This window comes from Gallus gallus, chromosome 4 (assembly GCF_016699485.2).
Source record: "Gallus gallus isolate bGalGal1 chromosome 4, bGalGal1.mat.broiler.GRCg7b, whole genome shotgun sequence".
In the NCBI taxonomy this organism is placed as follows: Eukaryota; Metazoa; Chordata; class Aves; order Galliformes; family Phasianidae; genus Gallus; species Gallus gallus.
Window position 1 is genome coordinate 69,832,060 of NC_052535.1, and position 7,777 is coordinate 69,839,836.

General features: G+C 36.1%; 1 long non-coding RNA gene across 1 annotated transcript in view; it reads right to left on the reverse strand.

Moving 5' to 3' along the window:
- The window catches only part of LOC107053280, a 59,150-nt gene extending 52,095 nt beyond the window's left edge, over positions 1–7,055 (reverse strand). Inside the window, exons 1-2 of the long non-coding RNA XR_001466394.4 lie at positions 6,954–7,055; positions 5,941–6,232 (exon numbers count right to left, since the gene is read on the reverse strand). This is a non-coding gene — a long non-coding RNA (uncharacterized LOC107053280). The remainder of the gene's footprint in view (positions 1–5,940; positions 6,233–6,953) is intronic.
- Positions 7,056–7,777: the final 722 nt, after the last annotated feature.

The following is a 7,777-nucleotide window of genomic DNA, read 5'->3' on the forward strand; positions in this document are numbered from 1 at the left end:
GTGGGGTCAAATTGACTAGCTGAGATTTAAGGATAAATTTGTGTATATACCCCCTCTTTAGTTAAGGGGGAGGGTTGGGACGTATTTTTATTTATTTTTTGTTTAGTTTTATTTCTTTATTGTCAAGAGTTCTGGGCTGCTGTTTCTGAAGTGTGTTGCAAGGATTCCATTGGCTTCTGTCTTCCCTACAACAGCACCCCTGGTGTCCCTTCCACTAGTGCATATATTGTTTTGGCTGCCCAGCAGATATAGATTCTTCAGAGAACAAAAGTTACTGGTGTTCTACCTCACTTGTGGGACTCCTCCTTCCCTGATATAGTAGTTGGCACGAATTCATGTTCCTGGGTTCTGCCATGTTACCACCAGCCCCACTGTACCAAGCTCTAGATTAAGGAGTTGAGGGAAAGAAACCTTCTCTGTTCAGTTGTCGATGGTGGTGGTGTCAACTGGAGTCTGGAGGTAAGGATTACATAAATCACTGTCTGAGGTACTTCCTTGTGAGCCTGCTCTGTCATGTCACCTTTCTGATTTTTATTTCCTGTTTTCCTGTGCAAGTTGTTTTAGTGTAAGAGAATCAGTTAAACTGTTGCTGACATCTGAATTAGAAGAACTTTGGTTGTGATGAGTCCCAGTGGAAACTGACTTAAAAAAACTGAAGTAGTGTCTGTGAGCACAGCATGCTCTAAAAATTATATTGGATTTAGGCTTACTTAAGGTAAATCTGTGGTTTCAATAAATTGCACTGGAAAACTTGAAAAGTGTGTATGTCCAAGGGAGAAACAGCTTACCTTGATAGATGGGCAGATGAAACGTATTCCAAGTTGAATTGCTTAGAAAAAAATATATACTGACTTACAAAACCAAGTCTACTTGCAGAAAGATGAAATAAAGAGAATCAGAATGCTTAAATATGATTTGTTCAGTATTCCTTCTTGTGAACCACTAGAAGTACTCTCTGTACTGTCAAAAAAACCTTTGCCATATTCAGTGTTTCTTGAATCTAGATTGTTCTCTAAAGACTGAATGGGGGGGAGGGGCTAGAAGGAGTGCAGAGTGGAAGCTATGCAAAGCTTTCTTCATGGTTCACATGATTTTCAAATGTTGTACTTATTTACTTCGCAATTCTTCTGCACATGTAAGTGTTACATACAGACATATAGTTCTATAACCCATTGCTGTGACAGCCCCTGAAAATTTTGCATATTTACATTTATACTCCATAGCAAATCAGAAAACAATCTAAAGCAAATGTGCTCTGTTTGCCTTTTAAAGTTATTTTACTTCAGTGACTTAATGATCCTATAATATGTATTGTGCCTTGTAATAAAAAATGCAATTTCTTGCAAATTATACCTTTGGTTACATAAACAGGAAAGCTTTTTTTTTTTCAAAACTTAATTAGCAGTGGCTTGTCCAGTACTGCAGAATATTTAAGAACTAATAGCTCAGGATAAATTGAGGTTTGCTGTATGTATGAGTTTTATAACTCAGTCACTTTCTCTGCTATCTACATTTCCAATATGTTCCATTTAAAAGTCAATGTATTTCACTAGTTTTGTTTCATAAGTTTATTCAAATTACAGCATGATTGAAATATAATTTCTTCAAACAGGCATTAGCCATTAGCATTTAACTTTACTGTGCTTTAGCTGTTTACACCTGTGATTGGTGCCCTGCATTTAACTTTGCTTTTGGGTGCATTTATTTAGTAACTGTTTACTTGTTCAGCTGCACTGGAACTGTTCAAGCTCATTGGATGATAAGTACCATAAGTTGCATATTGTAGACCTAAGATCTTCCTAGGTAGAACATGTTTTCAAATGAAATTCCTCACAGGATTTCCTTCCAGGTGAAACCAGTTTTATAGGTCATTACACAACTCTCATGTAGGTGAATACCGGTCTTGGTTAGCTTGCTGATTGAAACAACAGTACACTTTATCCATAGCCAACAACCTCCAGGATTAGTTCCTTTTTTCTCACTTCTTGATCTAATATAGAGCAGCTTGTGTAGATGAATCATTTTTGAATATGCTGGCATGAGTTCTGTTCTAAGGTCTTTGACACTACTGTACAGAAAAAATGAAATCTGTAAAATAAAAAAAAAACCTCACCAGTTGCTTAAAAAGCTTTTTTTTTTTTTTACTCTTAACAGCAAAATGGAAGTAAATTCCAATTTATTGTTTAATTTTTTGTCCTAGCTTTTAGAGAAATCTGAGCAGCTTGAGCTTTCTATGAATTTTCAATGTTAGCAACTGTGTTTCATTTAGAAAGTTTATCTTCTAAGGTTTAAATCTCAATGGAGAGAAGTTACGAACTGTAAAATATTTTTTAAAGACCTTCTGCTAAAGGCTTGCTTTTTTACAGGTTATATACATCGTAACAGGGTTAAGTTCTCTATGTATGATGGTTGTACATTTTTAAGGTACCAATTGCAAAAGAAAAAAGAAAAAAAAATCCCATATATGACTGAGTTCATTAAAAAAAAATACATATTTAGGATACTAACCTTTTGCTATCAAAATTTGTCAAAACAACCTGGCAAAATGTATTGGCAATGTATTTCTATTGAAATTCAACAGCTATGAATCTCTCACTCACTTGAAAATAAAACCTTGATTTGTTACGGCCAATAATGAAGAAGTTGCCACAGTGAATCTTAGAATACTGCAAATTCCCTGCCATTTTCTCTCTTGTTGAATCTTTTGTGGCCATCTCCTCTTTCTCGTAATCCCTTTGGTTCAAAAGATTATTATTATTATTATTATTATTTAAATTTCCTAATGCATTGTGGGCACCACTGTCCAAACTTAAGCCTAGCTAGTGGTGCATATCTGGTCATGCATTACTTACTGTTACTTACTGCTCTGTCATAGCTTTCAGCAATTCATGACTAAAATGGCCTGCAGAGTTCTACTATTAGTCCGGTATACCTACAAGACCCAGGAGAAGAGGTGAAACTTCCTTCTCTATAAATAACAAACTGGATTTTCAAATTTGAGCATATCCTCTGGCCTGTAACTGAGACTTTGCACTCCAAAGGTGTATAAAATGCTTAGCTTAGTTGTAAATGGTCTTTGTTAGAGTAACTTTTTATTTTCATGCTGAACAATAAGCAGTAGTGGAGATTGATGAAATCTAAAGTTAACTAACGCTTAGCTGGAACTCACCTTTCTGTTTCCTTGCTTTTGTTTCCTGTTTCTTTTAGGAGTGGCACTTTAAATGGAAAGCGTTTATAACCAACCTTATGTCAACTGTACGAGGGTATTGGGGTGTGAATGCTCTTTTTTGGTTATTTATCTTAAGCAGAATATTCCTCTTCATGAGTATTGCAGATTCATGTAGTTTGGTGTTCTCGAATTTTCAAACCTTGAAATTCATGCAGCCAGATACTGGATCTCTGATAGAATCTAGCATGATATGTAACCAAAACAAAAACAAGTAAAAAAAAGAAAAAAGTAAAGCATGCAATCTGTAGTATCTCATATTTGTCACCAATTGCTAACCTTGATTGATAATGCATTTTGTTACTTTGGTTTTCATTGCAAAATAAAAAAATTCAGAGATGTTTTATGAATAATTGAACTAATTGTTTGATTTCGGTGTTCCTTCTCAAATTTTTTGGTGTTTTTTGATTATTTTTGTGTTCCTTTCTTCTTAAACAGATATTTTAATAGACAACTACAGCACTCATCTTTTCTGGGTTGGCCCTTTAAGTAAAAGCTGTGAGTAGAAATGAAATGTTGCTGTAGATAACTTAATTGACTTTTACCATTGCCTGCTTCCTCACCGCCTTCGAAGGTATATATATTTTTTTTTATTTATCAGATAGAGATAGTGGTCAAACTGAGTTCTCTTGCACTCATGGTCCCATTTTTACCACCAACTGATGAGGACCTCCTTTAGCTTTGCCTGTTGTCAGCTGTTTAGAGCTGAAAAATACACAGTAAAAATTAAATGTGGGCCAGACATCTTACTGCCTCCAAAAGTACAGTATGTTGCCCATTCTTATAAATCTTGTCAGCTTTTTGGATGTTTCTGCCCACCTTTCTATTCCCTAATGTATCGTAAGTGAGGAGTACACATAAAAGTGTATCCCAGCCTTGTGGCCATACAGGACACTATCATAAAATGACAAGTTTATTTTTGTTTTGCTTTTGAGTTATCTTTTCACAATTAATGAACTGTGAAAAGAAATTGCTTAGTAAACAGGCACAACCTATGCAGCTATGCTTATGATTAGATCTTTACTGATCTTTACTTACTTTATCTTTACATGCTACCTGGATTGCAGAAATCAATTCTTCCTAAGATGTTGGATTTTTTTTTAACTATAAAGATAAAATGTCTGATAGGCCAACAGGAGGAAAAACTCTAACTGCAAGCAAAATTATGTAGGCTCTACTCTGAGGGGAAAAAAATCTCATTAGCATTCATATTTATATCTTCAATTTTCAGACAATAGTTTTAGCTTTCTTTAGAGGCTAAAGTACCTATCTGATTTTAATAACAGCTTCTGAACTACTGTGTACATCAGAAACTGTTTTCTTTTCCAGAATCAGAACTTTGCCATATTTTTCTTGAACTAACTGATAAATAGATTTATCCATAAAAATTAATTGATAATTCAATTTCTTTTGCAATCAGTTAACTCAAGATAACTGACAACTGAATGAACTGTGATAAAGCTTTACTGTGTAATGTATCTAACACAATCAGTGTTCGTTATATTTCTTGGTATGGAAAAGTGAGTCATTGCCTCTGTTTATATTGTGTTCTGATGCTAAATGTTTCTTTTTTTTGTTCCTTGACACTTGTGTACTCTTGATTTTTCGATTGCAGTACTCCAGGTTTCAGGGGAAAGGAGAAACTTCTCATCAATTTATTGGATACTGCCCTAGACCTTTAAAGGTGTGCATCTTGAAAGTGTTCTCAGGGTAAGAGGAACTGGTTTGACAGTAGTAAAAGTTCCCCAAAAAATTGCACCTGCATCTGCATGAAAAGAGTAAGGTCATTTTACTCTGATCTACAGTTTGGTTCAGGCCCCCAAAGGTTAATGTCCGGTACATTAGGCATGTTTTAATTGAACTGTTGAGAAACAAATTAAAATGTTAATGAACTATCTTCCCTTTGGAAGTAAACTCTGGGTTTCTTATTATCAGCACTGCTAGCATTCTTGGTCTTATTTTCTAATCTACACTTAATGGCTCTCTCTTGGAGTCTCTAATTTTACATAATTAATGTGCACGTAAAATGACCCTTGTAAATATTTTGTGCTCATACGCCACATGCTGAATAGTGCAGGCAAGCTATTATAGTTACTTAAGTTTACTCCTTGTAGTTTCCTGATCTCAGAACATGGTGGTAAAATGGAGATGTGAGCAACAAAGGTACTGGGCAACTCACCTTAAAGAATGTTACCCAGAAACAATAGCAAAATTCTGAAGGGTAAAAAGATGACCTACAGGTTTTGTCTGGTTAATTTCCCCACACCAAAGCAAGTCTGGTAAATAAATTGCAGAATTTTCAACTGCCAAATCTGACTACTGTACAGAAATACCTTTCAAAGCTACTTTCATTTTTAACATCTAAATGTATTCCAGGTTGCATTTATGGCTACTTACCAAGCCAAACTTGCCCACGCTTATGGTGTCTAATGAAGTTACAAAGTAGAGATTATAAGATTAAAGATAAAATTTCTAGCTTGTTGAAATTCTGCTGAGCATCTCCTGAGAGAACAAGCTCTCTTTTCAGTTTTAAATGTGGGCAGAATTCCCAGGGGGAAAAAAAATGAAATACCAGGTCACAGCCAGATATTGTTTGTATGTTAGTAAATTTAACATTTCTTATTTTCATCTAGCCATCTTTACTCTGAAGTGCAGGTTGCTGGCTCAAAACTATCATATCTGAAGACTGTGATTAAAGAAAAATATTTCCTTACCTCATTCTGTTGCTATTTCTTTGTGTTTACTTCTGCTCGCCTTGTAAGCCTTAGTGTCTTTAAAGGACTTCCAGTGAGGCAGGTCAGGGTGACTCAGCCCTCGCTCACAGAAAAATAGGTACTATGAGAGTGTCTTTTATTTAACAGTTCATTTTTAATAAGCTGATTTCCAGCTGCAGTCTGTTTCATGGAAATCAGCTGCAGTCTTCGTTTTTTTTCTTGCTGAAGCAAGAAAGAGCTTGCTCATCAGAATTCTGTAGCAGTTCACTTTTTCAATCTCTTCATTTATCACCTGCCACGGGAAATTACATAAAGGTTGAATCTAGGTTCATGCAGCAATCTGGCAGCTAGGATGCCTTATTTTGAGACATTTTTTCTGCACCAATTCAAATAAAAAGGATTTTTGAAATAGAGGAAGAAGTCAAGTAAATATGGATACAAATTAATTCAAGCAAAACTTGTGGAGTCCTGGCTATGACAAAACTAAGTTAAATGACAGTCTGCTGTTACAGGTATTGTAAAAATGAGCAAAAGGAATGCCTACCAGACTTCTGTGTGCTGGTACTGTGCGCGTTTGTGAATGGAAGTACTAAGTAATTGCATTTTAAGTCTCAGCCTTTCATGTACCCCTCCAAGGTGTAGTGCCTTTGCTGCTATTGTTAATGGTTTTCAAAGCTGCTGTTGTGACCTTGCGGCTAGCCTGATGACAGGTTTGCTGTCTAAGCCACATGGGTGCTTGTGGGTTCCTATGAAATATCAACCTGATCTCTAGTACTATCTCCACTTCTTCTCACCTTCCCACACCCTGTAGGATGTACAGAAAGTGGAGATCCCACCATTCCACTCATCCATTTCTACAGCCACAGAGTAAATTAGGATCCATCTGTTCTACTTGAACTGGAAAGGGGCCTCGGAGCAGAGTTACTAAAACATTGGTGGGACAAGCATTAGTAAAAATTTATTAAAAAGTATATTTGCTTTAAAGCAGTGATACAGGGATGGGTTACAGGTACCTTCAGGGTGTTTGTCTTCACTTCTGTTCTTCTGCGTTGCTTTCTCTTCAAAGAGGAGACTCCTCAGCTTCTCTGTGTAACCAGTGCCAGTGCTGTGTCACCTGTACAACACAGAAGTGCTTCCTGAAGTTCAGAGGGAACCTCCTGTGTTCTAGTTTCTGCCCATTGCCTCTGGTCCTGGCACTGGGCATCACTGAAAGTAACATGACCTTGTATTTTCACCCTCTTGTCAGGTATTCATCTGAGCTGATAAGATCACCCTGAGCCTCCTCTTCTCAGCTGTCTGAGAACTAAGCTGAACTGTCCCTGCTTATTGAACAGATGCTGTAGTCCCTTAATTATCCTACGTTAGACCCTTCTCAGCATGTCCATGTCTCTCTTGTACTGTGAGCTCACGTTTTTAGAGTGATCAGAACATAATTTTCTGTTGACCTATGTGATTCTTACAACAGAAAAGTTGTTAAGAATCATTGAGTTATTTTGTTATTAAGCAAAGGAGAAGGATTAAATACACTACGCTAAATCCCTGCCTTGCCCTTGAATTTCCCTGCCTTCTGAGAGCAGTGCCTGTTTGTGAAACAGTGGAAATGAAATCTTCTTCTACGGAAATTTGGCTTCAGTTCTCTGTATGAATGTTATATCATGTCCTTAAGTCTTAGAAAACAGCAGTTAATTAATCAGTAGTTGAACACAAAATTATCTCAACATTTTTTGAATTTGTATATTTAAGCTTCAGTTAAGAACTTAATTTACAAAAAAAAAAAAAAAAATCCAAGGTGTTTTCTGTAAACAGGTAAATCAGTACAAATCAGACACTGAATCTA